Below are 22708 nucleotides of genomic sequence, written 5' to 3'. Positions count from 1 at the left end.
TTACTAGATAGGGCTGAGGCCCCCACACTGTCAAGTCTCCCTCTCTGGAGGCCTGGGCTGGACAATGAGCTGCAGGGACTGATCCTCAAGCTGTCCACTTCCAAGGTGGACTGGCTCTCTTTTCCAGGAATAAGGGATGTGGCACAGTGGAGAGAGCACCAGCTTTGGAGTCAGGAGGGTTTCAATCCCAACATTGTATGAGAAAACAAATCGATTCCTTATAGATTCTTTCTCTGTAAAATAAAGATACTGATCTTTATTTACTCCATTGTTATGGACTGAATGTTTGTGTCTCCTCAGAATTCATACATTCAAGTCACAATTTACAGTGACTCTGTATTTGCAGATGGGGCCACTAAGCAAATAATTAAGGTAGAAGAGATCCAAAAGGTAAGGGCCTGATCCAATAGATTCATGTCCTTGTCAGAAGAGGCACCAAAGACATCTCTCTCTCCCTCTCTCTCTCTCTCTCTCTCTCTCTCTCTCTCTCACTCCCTCACTACCCCCCACCTCATCCCACCCAGGCACACACCCCGAGGAAAGACTACGTGAAGACATAGCAAGAAGACAGATCCTAAAAGCCAGGAAGAGAACTCATACCAGAAACCAAACCAGCTGGCCCTTGATTTTGACTCCCAGCCTCCAGAAGTGCGAGGAAATGAACTACTGTTTTCAAGCCACCCAGTCTGTGATATTTTGTTGGGGCAGCCCGAGGTAACTAATACACCCCCAGAGACACTGGAGAGGTTAAATAAGAGAACTAACCATCTTACCCAATGTTTGATAAATACTAGTGGGGATCATTAAAAATCTGAGACTAGAGATGATCATTTTCTAACAGTGCCACCATAAAGACAGTCAAGCATGGGCCAGAATGCCCTCAGAAGACCTAGTCACAGAGATGACTCAAGTATCCAAAAGTGGTTGGAGCACACATCTTGTCAGTTCTTTTTCAAACCCAAGAGCTCTGAAAGTTTGCACTGGGGTTTTGAAATCTTTCCAAACTGCTTTAATATTCCTTTTCTCTGAATGACATGTACTCAAACCTATAAAGTGATACTCAATGCCATAAAATATGGTCAGAAAGAGTGTTCTTATTGAGCTACCCTCCCGTGTGTGTGTGTGTGTGTGTGTGTGTGTGACTTCATGTTTCTCTAATATCAATGTAGTATATTTTTCGTGTACACGCACACATAAGGGAAAAACCAGTGAACCAATCAGTCTGTGACTTCCTCAACTACAAGCAACAGAGCAGAGCAGCCCTAACAAATCTCTCCCTTTTTTGGCTTGTCACAGGAAACTGCTTGCCCACCTGAGGCCCTGCATGGGTGTTACAGATGATTTTATTATTTAGCAACTGAGGGTCTTAGCCCCAAACATGTCCCAATATGTTGTTCCTCCTGCAGGGAGACCCCTGCTGGGCCGCCCGCACCCCGTCACTCTGTCCTGGGGTGTGACTACTAGGCATCAGATTTAGGTTCTTGTTCTGGGGTCCCCCTCACAGGACAGAGTCAGCACCAAGACCCAGACATCTACACCCTTCTCTGTGTGGTCCCCTCTCCCAGAGAAAAGCACAAAGAGTGCTGCAGTGAGCTGAACTCCTATAGTTTTAGTGCCTCTCAGATCTGTAAACTGTTTGTAAGTGGCAATTCCTTTGTGTGTGCTTTGAACACCTTTGAATTTTGTCAAAGGTGGAAAACGGTGCCAGAAGGATGACTTTCGTCAGCAGGTAATTGCTAACAGCCAGTCTGTTAGAACCACAAACAGGCTGACAACCATGAACTTGGGGATTGTGCTGGATGCGCCCTCTGGTGAACAAAGAGAGTGCTGCCTCTTAGTGTTTTCAAAACTGCTAAAACATTGTATTAAACTATATTAAACCCATTAGATAATTTTAATAAAGTCAAGAGTATTGTCTTATCTTCTAAAATTGGTTTGTAAATTTATTTAATGTTATTGAAATAACAACATGGCTAGGATGTAGGATTTAAAGACAGCCTGGGTTCAACTCCTTGCAAAGCCACTATTCAGCTATACAGCCGAAATAATTTTAGGACTGTATAAATGTAACTACTCCTTAACTGTTAAGGAGTTGAAATTACATTTGGCCTTTGAAGGCAACCACAAGGCTGATGTGGCCCCCGGTGAAAATGAGTTTGATTCATTTAAATTGCCTTAAATTGTCCAATTTAAAAAATGACAACAGCCAACACAACAATAGCCATTGGTGTGAATACCTTATTTTGAACCATAAATATAAAGGTCATATGATAGAGTTGCATCATTTTTTGTCCCAATTTTGTTATCCCCTTTATCCTTTTCCTCCCTGCATTCTAAAACCCTCCATCATCCCCCATCACCACTTAGTTCATATCCATTGCTTGTATATATAAGTTCTTTGGCTTCTCCATTTACTATACTATTCTTAATCTCTCCCTATTTTGTGCCTACCTATTATGCCTCTTATTCCCTGGACCTTTTGCCCCCATTCTCCTCTCCTCCTTCCCACTGATAATCCTCCATGTGATCTCCACTTCTGTGATTATATTCCTGTTCTAGTTGTTTCCTTAATTTTTGTTTTTGTTTTTATGTTCAGTTGTTGATAGTTGTGAGTTTTTTGTCATTTTACTGTTCATGGTTTTGATCATCTTTTATTTCTTAGATAAGTCCTTTTAACATTTCATATAATAAGGGTTTGGTGATAATAAACTCCTTTAACTTGACCTTATCTGGAAAGCACTTTACCTGCCCTTCCATTATAAATGATAGCTTTGCTGGATAGAGCAATCTTGGATGTAGGCCCTTGCCTTTCATGACTTGGAATGCTTCTTTCCAGCCCCTTCTTGCCTGTAAGGTTTCTTTTGAGAAATCAACTGATGGCCTTATGGGAGCTCCTTTGTAGGTAACTCTCTCCCTTCCTCTTGGTGCCTTTAAGATTATCTCCTTATCTTTAATCCTGGGTCACTTAATTATGATTTTTCTTGGTGTGTTCCTCCTTGGGTCCAATTTCTTTGGGACAGCTTCCTGGACTTCCTGGAAGTCTATTTTCTTCACCAGATTAGGGAAGTTTTCCTTGATTATTTTTTCAAGTAAGTTTCCCCTTTCTTGCTCTTCCTCTTCTCCTTTTAGCACCCCTATGATTTGGATGTTGGAGTGTTCAAAGTTGTCCCAGATGTTTCTCAGCCTCTCCTCATTTTTTTGAATTCTTATTTCTTCATTCTGTTCTGGTTGGATGCTTATTTCTTCATTTTGTTTTCAAATCCTTGATTTGAGTCCCAGTTTCCTTCCCAGTTTCCCTATATATTTTCTTTTATTTCACTTTGTTAGCCTTCATTTCTTCCTTCATTTTGCGACTGAGCTCAATCAGTTCTGTGAGCATCCTAATTTTACCAGGGTTTTGAACTCTGCATCTGATAGGTTGGCTATCTCCTCATCACTTGGTTCTTTTCCTGGAGTTTTGATCTGTTCTTTCATTTGGGCCATATTTCTTTGTCTTGGCACACCTGTTATGTTGTAAGGGGGTGGAGCCTTAGGTATTCACCAGGGTGTGGCAACCCTCCTTGTTGCTGTTGTGGCACTGTCTGTGGGGGAGGGGTCAGAGAGGGAACAATGCCACTTGCTGGCTCTCCTCTAGCCCTACTTTCTGTCATGTCCCTCACTTCCCACAAGCAGATTGTGGCTTTTCAGATGCTGATTCACAGATGAGTGGGTTTGTGTTTGTTCTAGGACCCTGTGGGCCTCTCCCACAGACTCTCCTGAGATCCTGACAGTTTCTCCCACTGGCAAAACTCCCACATATTTTTACATCCAGAGGTTTTGAGTCTTTAGTTTCCCACACTGAAACCCTGGGTTCCATGGTCTGTCTCGCTTCCCAACGGTGCTACCCAGCTTATCTGCCCACGAATGTGGGACCAACTGGTCCACCAGCCACCTCCTTAGCTGTGCATCCTCCTCGCCCCTCCTACCAGTCTGGATGAATGTTTCTTTAACTCCTTGGTTGTTGGACTTCCATGAAGTTTGAATATCTGGAAGTTCTGGTTGTATTTTGTATTTAAATTTGTTGTTGTCCTTCTTTAGGTTGTGCGAAGAAATGAAGTATTTCTACCTATGTCTCCGTTGTGGTCAGAACTCCTGAGCTGCTTTCCCCAAACTCTGAACATGAGCAGAACCCTGAATCTTTCTTTTAATTCTCACCTGAGGATATGTTTATTAATTTTAGAAAGAGAGGAAGGGAGGGAGAGAAAGAAAGAAATATCGATGTGAGAGAAAAACAGCTATCAGTGGCCTCCCCTAGGTGCACCAACCTGGGATTGAACCCACAACCTAGATATCGGCACTGACCAGGGATTGAACCCATGCCTTTTGTGTACGGGAAAACGCTCCAACTAAGTGAGCCATCCAGCCAGAGCTAGAGATGCATCTTATTGGTCATTTTCCATAGTAAGGTTGTGTCTGATTGGTTAATCCTTGATACCAGAAACCCTTATATACACCTGTATAAGCATTTGTTTGTTTGTTTGTTTGTTTGTTTGTTTTAATCACTTGGAGCTGAAAGGATAGGTAATTACTATTATTACTTTTTGGTAAAGCAATCAAAATTATAACCATATTATCAAATCAGCCAAAAATATATATATTTTTGGATGTGCTGCAGAATTTTTAGTACTTAGTTTATGTGCGCCATGAGATGAAAAAGGTTGAAAATTGCTGGTATAAACTTACACAAATTATTTAAAATTTTCACCCTTCAGTTTTCTACTCTGTAAAATACTTCATTTTCTTATTTATTGTGATTGTTATGATAGTTGTAGTTATTAAATGGGAAAATACATGCAAAGTGCTTAGAACAGAGCCTAACACTAAATAAATGTGAATCCTTGATCTTAAAAGGCACTGAGAAGTCAGATGTCTGATTTGAAGTTGCCTTCTCCAGAAGCCTTTTATTAGCCAAGACGCTGCTTTGATTAGTCCCATAGTGACCAAAAATCCCTACCTCAGAAACTGACACAAATAATAAAGGTAAATAATAAAAAGTACATGAGTAAGGCTATTGGGACGTACGGCATTCTCATATCAAATAGATTAAAAGCCAACTGCTTTTCAAGGAGCTTTACTTACAAATTAACAACCAGTCCAGACTAAAAGGGCTGTAACCATTCAAGATGGAAATGACTCTTAGGCTGGGTCGGAGCTGCAAGCCTGCACCTCCCCAAACCACCTGGTCTCAGGCTTCAGGCACTCGACTTTCCTTCCTCCTCAGAGAAGTGGCCCCAGCAATGGTTCATGCCACCCCCATGCTCATAAAACCCCAGCCCCTACCCCAACACTCCACCTTTTTTCTCATATATTTTTTGTTGAGCTGTAATTCACATATTATAAAATTCATCCACTTAAGGTGCACAACTGGGTGGGTTTTAAGCACATTCACAAAGTTGTGCAACTATCACCACTGATTCCAGAATATTTTAATAACCCCAAAAAGAAACTCTGTACCCATGAGCATTACCCCCATCCTCCCCTCCCCTGTCCCAGAAGGAGGGATACTACTCTCTGTTTCTATGAATTTGCCTCTCCTGGACATTTCATGTAAATGGAACCCTACAGTAGCTGGCCTTTGTGTCTGGCTTTTTCACAGAGCATGATATTCTCAGTATTCATCCATGCTGTGGCACATCATCAGAACCTTATTCTTTCTGTATCTGAACAATATTCCATTGGATGGGCATACCACATTTTGCTTATCCATTTATCAGTTGATGAGCAATGGGGTTGTTTCCACTTTGGGACTGTTATGAATGAACCATGTTCATTTATATACAAGTTCTTCTGTGGATATATGTTTTCAATTTACCTAGCAGCAAAATTTCCCTGTCACCTGGCGCCTTTATGTTTAAGCTTTAGAGGGGTATTGTTTGCTTAGTAATCACACTGTTTTACACTCCTGCCAACAGCGCACTACAGTTTCTCCACATCCTGGCCAAGACTTGGTGTTGTCCTTTTGTTCATAGCCATCCTAGTGAGTGTGAAGTGATGTCTCACTGTGGTTTGATGTGTATTTCCCTAATAATTCATGACATCAGTCACTTTTCATGTGCCTCTGACCATTCTGTGTGTCTCCTTTGGGGAAATGGGTCCTGCTGTGGTCCCTGGAACTGTCACCACCAATGCTACTGTTGCTACAGTGATGCTGCTGGTGGCCCCCTGCTGCTGCTGCTTCCTGAGCCACAGCCACAGCAAGAGAAGAGACAAGAGGCTGCTCAGTCTCAGGCCTCCTGCTTCCCCACCAGCACCTCCTCCTAGGCCTCCCTGCAAAGTGTCTGGCAAGGGAGTCTGGGAGACTCGGGTTAGGGACTTCTAGTCCCCAGCACAACAGAGTAGCAACATAGGGTAGCGGCAATGCTGAGCACTGGCAGACAGCCTCTGACACGCACATCATGGTCTTCCTGTTCTAACACTCTAGAGGACTAGGGAGGACGTTGCTGTGCATGGGCACCCTGGGAAGAACTCTGGACAAAGAAGGACACCGCATTGCTTCTGCTCCCCCTGAGTCCCATGGACAGACGCAAGAGCAAAGTCAGAAGTAGCTTCAGAAGGTGTTTTCTTGAAAGTCTTCATGAACAGAGAGCAGGGAGGTCCAGGGACAGAGCACAGCAAACCTGAAAGCATCAGGAGTGCTGGGCTGTGCACCCCTGTTTAAACTCCTGGAAGCATGGAAGGCCACATGGACAGCTTGCTTTTACTGCAAGGCTGCAGGTCCCAAGAGTCAGCACCTTGCCCTGAAGGGACTCAAGCTGTCAGGCCATGAATGTCAGGGCTGTGTCAGAGCAAGTCAGAGCAAGCCAGAGCCACCTGCTGACCACAACATGCAAGGGGGTCAGTGAAGACACTGGTGGGCGCAAGCAGAGAGAGGCAGAAACAGAGATGCATGATCACAAGGGCAGAAGGGGGCCAGTCCACAGGAAGCCCAGGATGTTTCATCTACTCCCTCAAATGCCTATGAGAGCCAGAGCTCTATACTTCAACTCCTTGCAGTAGAGGTTCCCAAGAGTCCTGAGCTGTTGGCCTGGAGTGGGTCCTTGTGAATCTCCTCCCTTCCCCACAATGCTCTTTCCCTCCACTTCATGCAGACTGAGACCACTGCCCTGGACAGAGAGCCTGCCCCGTCCATGCCTGGGCACTTGCTGTTCCTAATCTGCTTGCTGACTGCTGCCCCAGCGTTCAGCGAGAGAATTCCCAGGATGACCTGACCCGTGTCCCTCTAAGTGTAGGAAATACATGCAATGTGGACACAAGTGGTGCCTGCTTTCCACACAGATCCTCCACTGTAGGGGGCTGGCTAAGCCGTCTCCAGCTACAGGATGCTGGAGACAGCAGCAGGGCACAGGGTGAGTGAGTTTCCTATAGCCCAGTGGACGCTGCAGAAGGTGGCCACACTGAGGCTGTCTTGTAGGTCCCCGGTCCAGGAGGAGACAGCTGGCATGAAGAGATGCAGACCCAGAGACTATAGGGTGCCCTCCTGAAGAAAGGGGCTGGGGGAGGGCCAGATGCCACCAGACAGTGCATCCCTCATGCCAGCACACAGTCACTAAAGAAGCCACACTGAGGCCCACAGAAGAGCCAGAATTTGCATGCCTGCCCAGAGAAAGCCTGCCACTATTGTGTTAGCCAACAGCAAGCCAGTGTTAGCCAAGAGCAAACCAGAGCAATTCAATTTGAAAATAGCTTTTGATCCTCTTTTCTAACTTCCCTTCCCTCTATCCTCCACTTCATGGTCCTGAAAACAATAGAGACAAAAGGAAGTGGAGGCAGGAAAAGGAGAAGTGGCCATGCTCTTCCTCTGCTATGGGTCCTTTTATGGGCTTAATTATATCCCCCAAAACTGGCACAATGAAATTCTAGCCCTCAAGACCTTAGAATGAGACTCTTGGAGATAAAGCCTTTAAAGATATCATTCAGGTAGAATGAGGTCATTAGGCTGGGGCTCAATACAATCTGACTGGTGTCCTGTAAGAAGAGAAGATGAGGACACAGAGCGAAGGCCAAGTGAGGGCACAGGTTGAAGACGGCCGTCCACAAGCCAAGGAAGGACGCCTCAGGAGGTACCAGAACCCCTTGGTCTCAGACTCTCAGCCTCCAGAATTTTGAGAAAATGCATGTGTGTTGCTTCAGCTGCCCAGTGTGCAGTACTTGGTATGACAGCCCAAGCCAGCTCTTCAGTCCCCAAGCTGCAGGCCAGCATGGAAGAAAGAGGGAGGGTAGAGCTGAAGCGGGCATAGGACATGGGACTGGCCATTCTCATTGAGACTATAGGTTGTAACTTTTAAAATGAGACTAGTTCTTATTACTGAAAGCAACCTAAATGCTACAGTTCTGCAGGAGATACTGTCAAAGAGTGGGAGCCGATCACAGCAGCTTTGGAGGACAGGCTGTCTCCTATGGGGACCTCACACATTCAGCCTGTTCAGTGAACCCACTGCACCCAGAAGAGTCCAGTGTCTTTCCGTCCTGAGTCTTTCTTCTCTATCTTTTCAGAAATCCCTTTGCTCAATTTTTTTGATTCCCAAAATTATTTAAAAGAGAAAGAAGTCTTTAAAAGACCACAACTTTAGAGAGCCAAATGTTTTTATGTCATTGCTGAATTTTTAGTGTTCACTCATCCGAGGAAAAATGACTTCACATCACAGGATGAGTTTCCCAGCGCAGCACACTCTCCTTCACTCACTTAAAGCCCCAGTGTGTTAAGCCGTGAGTTCAGTTTGAATAGCCGTTTCAGGGACGAGTCACCAGTGTGAACCCAGAGGGCAGCCCACTCTCAACCATGGAAACAGCAGTGCTGGCTCCCCGGCAAGTCAGTCCTGGCCACAGTCCCTGGAAGAAACACACCCCAGCCAAAGCTGTTAAGCTCTTCTATAGCGAGTAACTGATTCTGGTTAACTTTTTAGAGGGGAGAGGAAATCTTACTGGGAAACACTGAATAACTCTAGAACCAAAATAAAAATTAAGGAGCCAAAGCAAAGGGAAGATGCACCGCAGGAGCGCAGGCCGCAGGAACGCCTGACAGTTTCTCTGTGTGTGGTGTTCCTGTGACTTCGCTCCAGGGACTTGTGACTCTGTGCTTCTCTGCTCTAATACCTGCAATGTGTCATCACAATGGCCTTCACAACGAAGGCCATTCCGACACACACTGCAACCTGGTTGAACCTCGAAGACATGATGCTAAATGCAATAAGCCAATCATAAAAGGCCAAGCCCTAGAGGATTCCATGCACCTAATGTGAGATTGCAGCGCGGCGATAGTGGCTTTGTTGTCTCCACAGGGGTGGAGGCAGCCGTGCTCCTACTGGTTGGCCCTGAAGCCAGGGGCCTAGGCCCTGCAGTGCCTTCTCCTCCGCAACAGCCGTGGCGGCACCCAGCACTCTCGCCCGGAGACAGAGTCCACATACAACAGAAAGAACATCCAAATCCGAAAGGCCACCAAGAAGAAAGGCACTACCTCCTAGGACAGAGAAAACGCCGTTGACCAGCGCTGGCCTGAGTTAGCCCTGCTGCAGCAACATTTAAGTCCTCTGCAGTCACTCCACCTCTTCCACGGGATTATCCAGCCGAAAGGGGGCGCCCAAGATGAAGGAGGGAAATCTAGAACTTTCAAAGAAGCCCGATTTTCTGCACTTGACAAAGGGGAGTTGAGAGACTGGGTGAAAGAGGTATAAATTGGTAGTTACAGAATAGTCACAGGGATGCAAGTAATGCATAGGGAATATAGTCAATATTATTGCAATAACTATGTATGGTGCCAGGTGGAGTACTGGAAATACCAGGGGAACACAGTGTAAAATATATGTGATTGTCTAATCACTGTGCTGTACACCTAAAACTAATACAAAATAAAACTGAAAAAAAAAAAGCATGGTGGAGCCCTAAAGATTCCTGCACAGAGTGGCCAGCTGCACTGGACAGTGATGAGAAATGCCAGAAGTGTTTTCTAACTGAAACTGACATAGCCGATTCTGTTGTATCAAGACCAACTATTCTGAACCCCAAAGCATGAGTAGTTACCTTACGGGTTAAACTTTCCAGTCTGAAGTTAGATGATCATGCAAAGAAGAAAGTTATTAAATTTGTAGGACAGTGATACTGCAAGACCACAGATGTGCTTACCATCAAAACAGATAGGCACCCTTTGAAGAGATAGAATTTTGATTATAAAATGTATCTGCTAACAGTTTTATACCATGTGTCTTAGAAAACTGAGGAATGGGAGAAAAATAAGACTGAAGTAGACACAGAAGAGTATATATGGACAAATACCTCCTCAAAAAATATCCTGGAAACACTTCTCCAAATTAAAGCTGTGGAGAAAAACCTGGAAGTAAATCAAAAAGAGCTCCTTGGTACTAAGGAGGCCGAAGATTACAGAGTTTGTTGTCAGTGTTAAGAACAAGGGGACAGTGAAAATGTTCTCAGTACAGAAAACCATTGAAGAGACTATTAAATCTGACATGAATTGTGCAGAAAAATATGTTTCATGTATTAATTTTATGACCTATATATAATTGTTATCTAATCTGACATGAAGTTGAAAGTGTCAAAAAAACATTGTTTTACTTCAGAGTTGAAATCACTCCTTTCATACCAATGCACAATGGCAATGATTAGTCACAGATTTTCTTGTTTATGCTCTGGGGTAATTAGACTGACTAGATCTCTGTGATTTCTTGCGGTTCTAAAATGTTTTGATTTTATTTCTACCATAACAACCTTAGAATTTAAATACACATAAAATATATATCATATATATATAACTATTCTATCACCTGTTACATTTGTTTCCCTACATGTTAGCACATATTGAATGTTGCTGAATTATAATTTAGGTCATGTGGGAAGTGAGGCCCAGAACTGAGGCTCCCACTGCCGTTCAGTGTTTTGTTTGCATAACTGCTACCTACCCAGCACCCTTTTCAGACTCCAAGCCTGACTCAAAACAGGTCCGTGGGAGTATTTTCTAACCTGAAAAGTTGATTTCATCCCTCTATTTTGGAGTCACTTTATATTGGTTCAATTCTGCTTCGCATCTTTATATTTTGGGGGGCTCATTTCTTCAAACCCACACTCGCAGAGAAGTGGACATGAGATTAATGGGTATTCATCTCTTGATTCCCCAATCACAGCTGAGGAAAGAGATGAGGAATAAGGACCTTGGGTCTCAGTGGAGTGAATGGCACAGTGAGAATTGCCCAAGGAAACAGTCCATTCCATGGAGCTGTAGGTTCAGCATTTGTAAGCGTATCTGTAGGTCATTTCTTACCACTTCCCAAGTGGTCCGAAAGTGATTAATTTAAAATAAAAATAAAGGAACTATTGAGTTTTCAGAAAAAATAGTGAGATGAATAGAGACAGAAAACAGAATGGGATGAGGGGCGGAGGGGGGGGAGTTCATGTTTGATGAGGACAGAGTTCAGTTTGGGAAGATGAGGAAGCTCTGCAGGTGACTGGGGGGATGGCAACACAACCATGTGAATGCACTCGATGCACTTAAAATGGTAAAAAATAGCAAAAAGTAAAAAAAGAGGAAGAGAAAGAAAGAAAGAATTGGAGGTGGCTGCTAAGAGGTTACATCACAACCCTGATGCCAGCAGTTACTCTCACTGTGAAGACTGCAGGTTCATATTTCACTATTAAACACACAGAGCAGACCCTCAGAAACAGGCAACAGGAATTCATTTGCTCGTGAACAGGGGAGCTTTGGTGTTGGGTGATAAGTTGCGTACCTTGCCCTCCATCACTGGGTGCTTGTCTCCAGGACTGTTTACAGCTTGGCCTGTGTTGGGCCTCTGTCTCCAAGGCAGTGGTACCTTGCTCAGGTGGGATGTCCCATTCCTGTCAGATCTTGCTCTGTTTTCCCACTTTGTGGCAGCATTAGGTTATCTGGTGCTGACTAGGAAGGTTTAACCACCGCCGTTTCTTCTGTTGCTGATAAAGATACAGCCACCTTGGTTCAGGGCCTTGTACATGAAGCCACAGCTAGTCAATCCTGTCTTTATCCACCAGTAGAGGAAACCCCCATGTCAGGTAATAAAGAGGGAGTCCATATTTTCTTATCTTTGGTGTCAAGGGGCTCTGTTATTTTAAGGAGGCCTTCAATATGTCAAGCACTTAACACTCCTCCAGCCTTTATATATAAAACAAATCACATTCCCTGAACTGCACACACATTCACAACCCAGTCATGATCTGGGCACTGACAGTTTTAGGGGCAAGCCTTCTCAAACTTTCAAACAGCGGACAATTCTTATGCAATGTAAACTCTTCTGCAGAGCAAAAAAAAAAAAGGGAACAATCCTAGTTAAAGAAAACACCACAGCGCCAAAGCCTGACAAAATCAACGTATACAAAAATAATTAGGCCCATCTCAATTATAGTGATCTAATTCTAATAAAATTCTGACAAATTGTTAAAAATATGTTGAAAAATAATACATATGAATTTATTTGATATCACTTCAATAGATCAAAAAAAAAATCACATAATCATCTTAATAGGATTTGCTAAAATTTATTATCTGTTCTTTATGCAGGGAAAGTTTCTTTTCTAAAATAGAGTTTTAAAAATATTTTTCTAACATGATAAAGAATCTCTGTGTGAAGCCCTGGCTGGCATAGCTCAGTGGATTGAGTGCGGGCTGTGAACCAAAATGTTGCAGGTTCGATCCCCAGTCAGGCCACATACCTGGGTTGTAGGCCACGGCCCTCAGCAACTGCACATTGATGTTTCTCTCTCTCTCTCTTTCTCCCTCCCTTCCCTCTCTAAAAAAAATTAAAATAAAATATTTTTAAAAAAAGAATCTCTGTGTGAATACAACAACCATATACTTGTTATTTCTTAATATATGTCACAAATAATTGTAGTTCTGAGAGATTTTAATAGTGAGTGTAAAAATAGTGCTGTGGTCCAATAAATCTAAGACACAATAAATTTACCAAGTTAAACAGCTTCTATGTGTTTATATGTATCCTAGCCATCCAAGTGTTCCATACCCATTTGACACTAGAAGACATTGTTTCTACAGAGCATCTCACCACACTAGTATTTTACAGGAATTCACTTTGGAAAGCATTGTAGTGACTGTCTCCACAATGATGTGGGGAACAAAATAAGAATGCTGCTGTGCCTTGACCTTTGTGGTTCAGTGGGTTGGGCATCATTCTGCAAAACCAAAAGTCACCAGTTCGATTCCCAGTCAGGGCACATGCCTAGGTGTTTGGTTTGGTCCCTGGTCTGGGAGCGTGTGAGGGGCAACTAATCAACATTTTTCTCTCACATCGATGTTTCTCTCCCTCTCTTTCTCCCTCCCTTTCCCTCTCTCTAAAAATAAATAAAAAATATTTTTTAAACATAAGAATGCTGCTATTTAACTTTGTTCTAAAATTTCAGATCAAACTCTTCTCAGGTAAATATTGACATGAATTGAAATTTAAAAAGTAACAGGTAATCACTGTGGACATTAGAAGATGTGAATGACTCTTTCAACCAACTTGACCCACTGACATGGAATGTGCCATCCACTGACAGCAGAAAACATCCTTCTCAAGTGCACTTGGACTGAGAGCCATAAAATTCTTAACATAGTTTAATTTATTTAACTCATACAAAACATGTTCTTAACTACATTAAATTAAGTTATAAATCAATAGCAAAGTATTCTCTGAACAATCCAAAGTAACATATTTAATCACTCGTGGATACAAGAAGAAGCAAAGCAGTGAGCAGAGTGTAATTTAGAGCACTAAATGCCTATTTAAGAAAAGGAGTATTTTAGGTCCATTTTAGGAAACCAGAAAAACAGAAACAAATTAAACCCAAAGTAAAAAGAAGAAAGAATATTATAAAGATCAGAGTAAATTATCAGTTAAATAGAGTAAAACAACAGAGAAAATCAATGAAACCAAAAGCTGATTCTTTAAGATAAATGAAATTGCTAAGCTTCTGATCTAAGATGGCAATGGGGTAGGTGGAAGTCACATTCAGCTCTTCCCATGACCAAGCTGGAATTACAGCTATTATAGAACAATCACCCTGAATAACTAACTGAGGACTACCTGAACAGAAGTTTTATAACCAAGACTTGACCAGTGTGGCTCAGTGGATTGGGCATTGTCCCACAAAGCGAAAGGTCACTGGTTTGATTCCTGCTCTGGACACACACCTGGGATGTGGGTTTGGTGCTCGTTGGGGTATGTGGAAGAGGGGAGGCAATCAATTTATGTTTCTCTCTCATGTCAATGTTTCTCTTCCTCTCTTTCTCCTTCCCATCCCCTCTCTCTAATAAATAAATAAATAAATAAATAGTCTTATAACCAAGATTTACAGAAGACACCACACCGAGATTGGTAAGAAGGTCAAAGACATAAAAAGGGCTGGCCCTGCCCTGGCTGGTGTGGCTGAGTGGATTGATTGCCAACCTGCAAACCGAAGGGTTGCAGGTTCGATTCCCAGTCAGGGAAAATGCCTGGGTTGCGGGCCAGTTCCCCAATAGGGGGCATGCGAAAGGCAACCACACAATGATGTTTCTCTTCCACTCTTTCTCCCTCCATTCCCCTCTTCCCTTCTATCTAAAATAAATTAATTAATAATCTTTTTTTCAAAGGGGGCTGGCCCTGCTCCCACAGACAGTGACTGAGATTCCAGAGGGATATCTCAGCTGCACTGGGTTCCCCATGAGAAGCATGGGGTCTCAACCTGAAGCCAGGCTCCCCAGTCCAGGGCAACAGGGCCAGGAAGAGGCTCCACTTAATATCTGGCTGTGAAAATCAGCAATGGTTCTGTTCACCAAAGGCAGACAGAAGTCTACTAGAGACACAGGGGAAATGCACAAAATGTCATTCATAGCCACTCACCCTTGAGTCTGGCAGTGGAGGGCAGAGTGGACTAGAATTATGTGAGAAGAGTCTGGGGTTTGTGGCTTTGGGGAGAGAGCTAAGAGGACAACTGCCAGGCCACCCCTATGCTGAGTCACTCTAACACACTGCAGATACCATCTTTCTTGGACAGAGCTTGTCCCTTCTTACAGCATCAGCTTCAGGGAATGCAATAGCCCCACCCTCCAGAATCCCTTGTGCCTGCAGAGTTTATGCTCTGCTAAGAAGTCAGCAGCCTAGACCCGGGTGTAGAGGTCTGGGTAACCTTAGGAGGTTTCAATGACTGAGTTGTGTGGCTTTGAGGTGGGGGCCATTCTATCCACTTTCCCGTGAACCTGACTGGTGCCTTCTCCTCATGGGAGATCTGCTAGCCCCACCCTATGGGCTCCTGGGTCCCCACCCTCTGAACTCTTGGTGGCTTTGCCCTGCTGAGGTCTGGGCAGATTCTGAGTTGTGTGGCTCTGTAACAGGGGCCACTCCCCCAACTTTTCCTTAAGCCTGACTGGAAACTCCCACATCTCCCACCTCCCAATAGCCTTGCCTTGCTGAGATCAAGCTCATGGCTGACTTTGGGACAGACTGAGTTATGTGACTCTAAGACAAAGAAATTTTTCCATTGCAGACCTGACCAACACAGAGCCTTCCTTTCATACAGCCAAACCTTGGTCTGGTAGGGTCTAATAGACTCTGCTGACCTTACCCTGAAAACTCCCTGACACTCTACCACACCACAAAGGCATGTAGGCACCAAGTGGGTGGCAGCTAGACTTGGTATACCCTGCAACATTTGCTGACTGGCCTCAGACCCAGCATTGGCCCCAAGTTTGAACCTTTATAAGTCTGGTGAATACTACTTATCCCTACCTGATGACTCACTGAGAACCCACCTCATGCAACTTGAGCACCACCAGAGTCTCTTTCAGTGACTGAGCCTAACAGGCATCTAGAAGGTAGAGGCAGGTGGAGGCAGGTGGCAGGTTTCCTTAGGACTTTTGCTGACCTGCCCCTGGGTCCAATGCTGGTAAAAGCCAGCCTTAGGGTGCAGCTTGGCCCTTCCTACATACACCCAGGCCCAGCAGAGGCAGCAACAAGCTATGGATTGCTTTGTAGCTCTAAACAGGTTGCCCCAGGCCAGTCACAGGCTGTGTGAAACATTGATCTGAATCAGAATTCCTCCCAAGAGGCCCCAGAACCAATATACTCAGTGGCCAGCTTCAGAAAACATCAGAGCAGGATCCAGTTAGCTTCAAAAGTAGCATATCCAAAGGGAGATCTTGGCAGCCACCAGACCCTGCTGAGACAAGTTCCACTTGGTGTGGTCAACACAGCAGCTCTTATACTACACTCAGATTTTGTTTTCACAGTCAGCAGCCTGAGGGTCAACCCCACACACAAATGGGCCTATAGCAATCAAGATTCAATTATAGGGAGGCTGACAAAATGAGACAGAGAAACATGGTCCAAGTGAAAAAACACATCAAAACTCCAGAAAAAGAACCAAACAAAATGGAGATAAGTAATCTATTAGATGCAGAATTCAAAACACTGGCCATAAGGGTGCTCAAGGAACTTAGTGAGGACCTCAACAAAATAAAAAAGATCCAACAGAAACAAAGGATACACTAAACAAAATGAAGAACAATTTACAGAGAAACAACAGAAGAGTGGATGAAGCTGAGAATCAAATCAGTGATTTGGAATATAAGGAAGTGAAAAAACAACCAATCAGAACATCAAGAAGAAAAAGGTTTTTAAAAATGAGGATAGTGTAAGCAGCCTTTAGGACTTCAAGAGGTCCAGCATTTGCATCATTGGGGTGCCAGAAGGAGAAGAGAAAGAGTCAGAAATCAGAAATCTATATGAAAAAAATAATAATGAAAGAAAACTTCCCTAGTTTGTTGAAGGAAATAGACATGCCAGTCCAGGGAGCACAGAAAGTCCCAAACAAGATGGATGCAAAGAGGCCCACACCAAGGCACATCATAATTAAAATACCAAAGATTAAAGATAAAGAGAGAATCTTAAAAGCAGCAAGAGAAAAGCAGTTAGTTACCTACAGGGGAGTTCCCATAAGACTGTCAGCTGATTTCTCAAAAGAAACTTTCCAGACTAAAAGAGACTGTCAAGAAATGTTCAAAGTCATGAAAAGCAGGGACCTACAGCCAAGATTGCTCTATCCAGCAAACCTATCATTCAGAATCAAAGGACATATAAAGAGCTTCCCACATAAGAAAAAAAACAAAGGACTTCATCATCAACAACCATTATTATATGAAATGTTAAAGGGACTTGTTTAAGAAAAAGAAGATCAAAATTATGAGCAACAAAATGGCAAAAAATACATATCTGTCAACAATTGAATCTAAAAAACAAACTGAGTGAACAGGAAGAACAGAGACAGAATAATGGATACAGAGAGGGTTTTGATGGATGCCAGATTGGAAGCATATGTGGGGGAGTGGGTGAAGAGGTGAGGGGAGTAAGAAATACAAATAAGTAGTTACAGAATAGCCATGGGGCTGTAAAGTACAGTATAGGAAATGGAGTAGCTAAAGAACTTATACACATGACCCATGGACATGAACTATGGTATAGGGATTACCTGAGGGAGTGGGGAATGCTGAGTGGAGGGGGCAAAGGGAGAAAATCAGGACAACTGTAATAGCATAATCAACAAAATATAATTTTAAAAAACTTAATTACAACAAAAGGGCCCACATAACCCACAGTAGGGTCATTCCTGGACCACCCAGCCCAGGCAATCAAGGAGATCAGCCACAGGAAACCTACTACATAAAACCACCACACCAAGGCTGATAATCATAACAGATCTACCTAATATGTAGAAACAAACACAAAAAGGCAGCCAAAATGAGGAGGCAAAGAAACATGCCCCAAATGAAAGAACAGGAGAAATCTCCAAAAAAGATCTAAATGAAATGGAAGCAAGCAATTTATTAATCATAGAGTTCATAACAATGGTTATGAGGCTACTCAAGGAACTTTAGTGAGAACTAAATGGAACTTAGTGAGAACCACAACAACATGAAAAAGGACATAAAAACCATAAAAAAAGAACCAGACAGAAATGGAGAATACACTAAAAGGAATAAACAGTAGTTTGGATGAAGCAGAGGATAGAATCAGCAATTTGGAAGACAGGTAGAAAAAAAAACACCCAGTCAAAGCAGCAAAAACAAAAAAGAATTTATATAAATGAGGATAGTTTATGAGAGGCATCTGGGATAACAAAAAGCAAACCAACAACTGCATCATAGGGGTACCTGAAGGAAAAGAGAGGCCAAGGGATTAAGAACCTATTTGAAGAAATAATGAATGAAAACTTGTCTAATATAGTGAAGGAAATAGACATACAGGTCCACAAAACACATAGCCCCAAACTAGATGAACCCAAAGAGGCCCACACCAAGACACATCATAATTAAAATGAGAAGGTTAAAAACAGAGAAAATCTTGAAAACGGCAAGAGAAAGACAGTTCCTATAAGGAAGCACCCATTAGACTGTCAGCTGATTTATCAACAGAAACTTTATAGGCCAGAAGAAATGTCATGAAATATTCAAAGTGATGAAAAGCAAGGACATACAACCAGGCTAATTTACTCAGCAAGGCTATGATTTAAATGTGAAGCAGAAACAAAGAGCTTCCCAGACAAGAAAAAAAACTAAAGGAGTTTTATACCCACCAAACCAGTATTACAAGAAATGTAAAGGACCTGCTTTAAGAAGAAGAAAAAAAGAATAAAATACAATAGTTAAAAGAATAAAACGGCAATAAATAAATACCTACCAATAATCATTATAAATGTGAATGGCTTAAATGCTCCAATCAAAAGGCATTGGTAGCTAATGGATAAGAAAACACGACCCATTTATATGCTGTCTTAAAGATACCCACCTTAGAACAAAATATACACACAGACTAAAAGTAGAGGCATGGAAAATGATATGAAAAACAAGCTAGAGTAACAATACTTATATCTGACAAAATAGACTTTTTAAAAAGCTATAATGAGAGAAAAAAAGGACACTACATAATGATAAAGAAGAAATCCAACAAGAGGATATAAGCCTTGTAAACATTTATGCACCCAAAATAGGTGCACCTAAATATACAAAGCAAATCTTGATGGATATAAAGGGAGAGGTCAACAGTAATATAGTCATACTAAAGGATTTTAACACCCATTGACTGCAGTTGTTAGATCTTCCAGACAGAAAATCAACAAGAAGATAGCAGCCTTAAGCAACACACTAGATCAAATGGATTTAACTAATATCTTCAGAGCATTTCATCCCAAAACAGAATAGACATTCTTTTCAAGTGTACCTGGAATATTTTTAGGATAGACCACATATTAGGACATAAAACAAGTCTCAAGAAATGTAAAAAGACTGAAATCATATCAAACATCTTTTCTGACCACAATGCTATAAAACTAGAAACTAATCACAAGAAAAAAAAATGAAAAACACACAAAGACATGGAGACTAGCTAACATGTTACTAAACAATGAGTGGATTAACAGTGATGTCACAAATGTGAACAGGTAACCAGGTTCTTGGTGATTTCAGACAAAGAAGTAGACAAATCACAAACTGAGTAAAGTGAAGTGAGCAAGCTTTATTATGGACAGTACATTCCACAGAATATGGGAGCGGGCTGCAGGCTGATCCCTTGAATGGAGAAAAGCCCCCTGTTTTCTGAGGGGTTATAGGTTGTTTCTTATAGGTTTTTTACTCAGTGAGTTGCATTTATTTCAGTATGCACCCACATCTCAACATTTAGTGGTCCTGAACAGAAAAGTAGAAAATTGTAGCAATTAGCCAGGAAATCAAGCCCACCAATTTCAGGGTTCTGCCATGCACACAGAGTTATTTCTTAATACCTGCTGAGGACCATGAGACGCTACAGCATCAATACCAAAGTATGCACCGAATTCAAGGTTCTTTTTGTTCCAGTTGTCAGATTCCAAACTAGACCCAAATGGATGGCAAAGATGACCAAACGAGAGCCCTGTTTAAAACTTCAATTTGTGAAAGGAAAAGCAATTATCGGAACAGAAAAAAATTGATTCAGAGGGATCATGTGAGATCAAGTGTCTTCTGTGGCCCTCCTGAGCTTAAAAAAAAAGGCATCAGCTGATGGTGACAGCAGCGGGTGGGCGGGGGCGGGGGGCAGGCTGAGGACCCAATATTCATCTCCTAGGCTGGTGGAGAGCAAATTAATGTGGTTCCAAAACTAAACAAGGGAGGTCAGAGACTCTTTCCAACCTTACCTGATGGCTTCTGGCCAAAGCAAGGGAGTGTCATAGAAAGTGCTGGGTGGTAACAATGAAGAAACAGACTTGAGGAGGAGTAAGTAGAAAGCAGCACTTCTCGATATAAAGGTGATGGGAGGGGGAAGAAGATACCCTGAAAGCCCTGAATTCCTGCCCAAGGGCCAATTTCAGAGGGAAGCAGAGGGGTGTTGCAATCTATGCTTTGGCCAAGGGTGGTGGTAGAGCATGAGAAAGGATGATGGCTTAGAAGGGAGACATCACTTAAGACTTAAAAAAAGAAACCAGTGGTGCTGCCAAGCACCCTCACACACCTACCAGTAGTCCCACAGGCTGTGACCTGAAACCTTCACATCTACTCTAATAAGCCACTCCAAGCTGGAGAGCTATTGCAGGGAATTAGAGGAGAGGGCAGCAGTAGGGGAAGGGGAGAAGGCAGAGACCCCAGGCCAGGTAGTCAGCAGCAAGGTGATTGTGTGATTTTCACAGCTGAGTTAGATGTGCCACACCAGTTATGATGGTAATCAATTTAAATATACTTTCTTGTCCTGGTTGGTGTAGCTCAGTGGATTGAGCATGGGCCTGTGAACCAAAGGGTTGCCAATTCGATTCCCAGTCAGGGTACATGCCTGGGTTACAGGCCGGGTACCCAGTAGGAGGAGTGAGAGAGGCTGCCACACATTGATGTTCCTATCCCTGTCTTGCTCTCTCTCTTCCCCTCTGTCTAAAAATAAATAAAAATCTAAAAAAAATTTAAATATACTTTCTTGATCTCAGAAGTTCAACTATGTGGACACTGGTTACACTTGACAGGATGATTTGTTATAGCACAACTTATATATTTCAAATGGACAAGGTTAATATCATTTACAGTACCTTAAGATAAATTGCCTTTGAATGGGAGCTTCCCTTCCAGTACCCTGCAGACTACAAGACATATCTAGAAAATTTACTACTGTGGAATATGAAGACTGCTTAAATCGAATGGGGGAAGGGGTGCACCTGTGGTTTTTCTTTTGATTAATTGCCATAATACTTGTCCTTCAGGTGGCTGAGGGAGTTTCATATTTTCTTTAGACATCATTAGGGGCTGGAACTCCTGCAGGACAGTTTGATACTATATGAATTCTGCCATTTTGCTAGCACTGATGTGGCTCTTGGGTCCACAACTCCATTAGAACTACTAACTCCATTCATATTGATGTTTATTACAAATCTTACAAAGGGGTGTGCTTCTGGGCATTTGGGTCCACATTTTATTTTAAGGCTGTACATTTGGCTTTCATAAATTGTCCTTGGATGCCCAATTATCATCCCTCTCCATCTTGTAAATGTCATGTCTTCATCATCTAAACCCCGGCTAACTGTGCCATCTTAATTGTGCTAACTGTGCCAACTCCTTTCTGGCCTTCTTCAAGCTCTTCCAACTACTGAAAACTGAGAGGGACTTTTACTCCTGAGCCCATGGTGGCTGCCATCTTGTGTGGCTGTCATTCAAAGGCCTCTGAGGGGTTATAGTTTTATAAGCCTTTTAATTCCCTATTCTTAATTTACTTACTACCATGTTTATGTTAGGAGTTGTATACTTTTTCTACTACAGCATGTACCCATAGTTCTTCCTGATTGCCAACATGGGGGGTGTGGTGAAAACCGCAATGCTAATTTATTACAATCAGATTATAACAATGCTAAGGTGGGCTATAGGTTGTTTGGGATCAGAATGTGCAGACTGGCTGTGGTTTTAAGTAGTACTACACTATTACAAGAATATGTTCAGAATTCAGGATGTTGGTAATTGTCAATGTCAGCTACTTACTTTGATGTCAGCCTCCCAGGACTTCCTCATTTTTATTTTATCTACTGTCTCCACATCTCCTGCCTAAAGTCCAGCTATGTGTGAAGAGGAAGTGACTATTTCAGGAACTCAGGCTGTCTGGCCTAGGACATCTGGCTTAGTTTTCTTATCACATTTTGCATTCACTGCAGATGTCTTTGGAGCCTCCTCATTTCTAACCTTCTGCCTGCTTCAATGAGATCAAGGGGAAAAATCAGAAGATACCTTGAAACAAATGAAATGAGGACACAACAACCCAAATCTGTGGGCCACAGAGAAAGCAGCCCTAAGAGGGAAATTCGTAGCATTATAGGCCTACCTCAAGAAACAAGAACAATCTCAAATAAATAATCTAACTTTACATCTTTAAGAAAAAAAACTAGAAAAAGGACAACAAACAAAGCCCAAAGTGAGTAGAAGGGAGGAAGTAATAAAGGCCAGAGCAGAAATTAACAAAATAGAGTTAAAAATACAAAAGGTCAATGAATCCAGGAGCTGGTTCTTTGAAAAGATAAACAAGATTGACAAACCTTTAACCAGATTCATTAAGAAAAAAAGAGAGAGCACCCAAATAAACAAAATCAGAAGTGAAAGGAAGACGTAGCAACTGACTTCACAGAAATACACAAGAATGTAAAAAAAGAAAATACTACAAAC

At 42.5% G+C, this 22708-nt stretch overlaps 2 pseudogenes; one reads left to right on the top strand and one right to left on the bottom strand.

The window, feature by feature from the left end:
• The first annotated feature begins 9137 nt into the window (after window positions 1-9137).
• LOC114503761 lies at window positions 9138-10548 on the top strand (annotated as a pseudogene).
• A 10402-nt stretch (window positions 10549-20950) lies between these two features.
• Window positions 20951-22202, bottom strand: LOC114503760 (annotated as a pseudogene).
• Between the last annotated feature and the right edge of the window lie 506 nt (window positions 22203-22708).

The sequence above is a fragment of the Phyllostomus discolor genome, chromosome 8 (assembly GCF_004126475.2).
Source record: "Phyllostomus discolor isolate MPI-MPIP mPhyDis1 chromosome 8, mPhyDis1.pri.v3, whole genome shotgun sequence".
Lineage (NCBI taxonomy): Eukaryota > Metazoa > Chordata > Mammalia > Chiroptera > Phyllostomidae > Phyllostomus > Phyllostomus discolor.
The sequence above is the reverse complement of the archived record's forward strand: the minus strand, read 5'-3'. Positions and strand labels throughout refer to the sequence as shown.